Genomic DNA, 649 nt, shown 5'->3' with positions numbered 1-649 from the left:
TTTTTATGTCATACAATTTGTTCACTGTCTTGGTCGCTGCTTGTCTTCTGTCCTCTTTGTTTGCTGCCTTACTCTTGTATTTTGTAGAAACACAATATGGATACAATTATTTGAGTAGGTTTATATGTATGAAGCAAGAAAGAAAACCAGCATGTTTGAATATTTGTTTTTCTATATTCATTCACATGGCAACCAACACCAAATAAGATAAGGTTCAGTCATTTCAAAATTAAGATTTTACAGAAGATGTTATTAAAAATTATGCTGTCAGTATTTGAGAAATGTGATATATCCGAGCAGGCAATGTTATGGATGTAAACTGCACCAAATCCAAAGAATAAATTATGAAAGAGAATTAGAGAGAGATCTAACAAAAAGAAGAAATATATTTGGTAAGAAAATGACAGATCATCATCATCATCATCATCGTTTAACGTCCGCTTTCCATGCTAGCATGGGTTGGACGATTTGACTGAGGACTGGTGAAACCGGATGGCAACACCAGGCTCCAGTCTGATTTGGCAGAGTTTCTACAGCTGGATGCCCTTCCTAACGCCAACCACTCAGAGAGTGTAGTGGGTGCTTTTACGTGTCACCCGCACGAAAACGGCCACGCTCGAAATGGTGTCTTTTATGTGCCACCCGCACA

General features: G+C 38.4%; 1 protein-coding gene across 2 annotated transcripts in view; it reads right to left on the bottom strand.

Annotated features, from left to right (window-relative positions):
• Positions 1-649, bottom strand: part of LOC106882617 (CCR4-NOT transcription complex subunit 10) — a 59,806-nt gene that overhangs the window by 11,353 nt on the left and 47,804 nt on the right. The gene's annotated exons all lie outside the window — the stretch shown is intronic.

Source organism: Octopus bimaculoides, chromosome 1 (assembly GCF_001194135.2).
Source record: "Octopus bimaculoides isolate UCB-OBI-ISO-001 chromosome 1, ASM119413v2, whole genome shotgun sequence".
NCBI classification, from domain to species: domain Eukaryota; kingdom Metazoa; phylum Mollusca; class Cephalopoda; order Octopoda; family Octopodidae; genus Octopus; species Octopus bimaculoides.
This window is presented reverse-complemented; position numbering and strand designations above follow the sequence as displayed.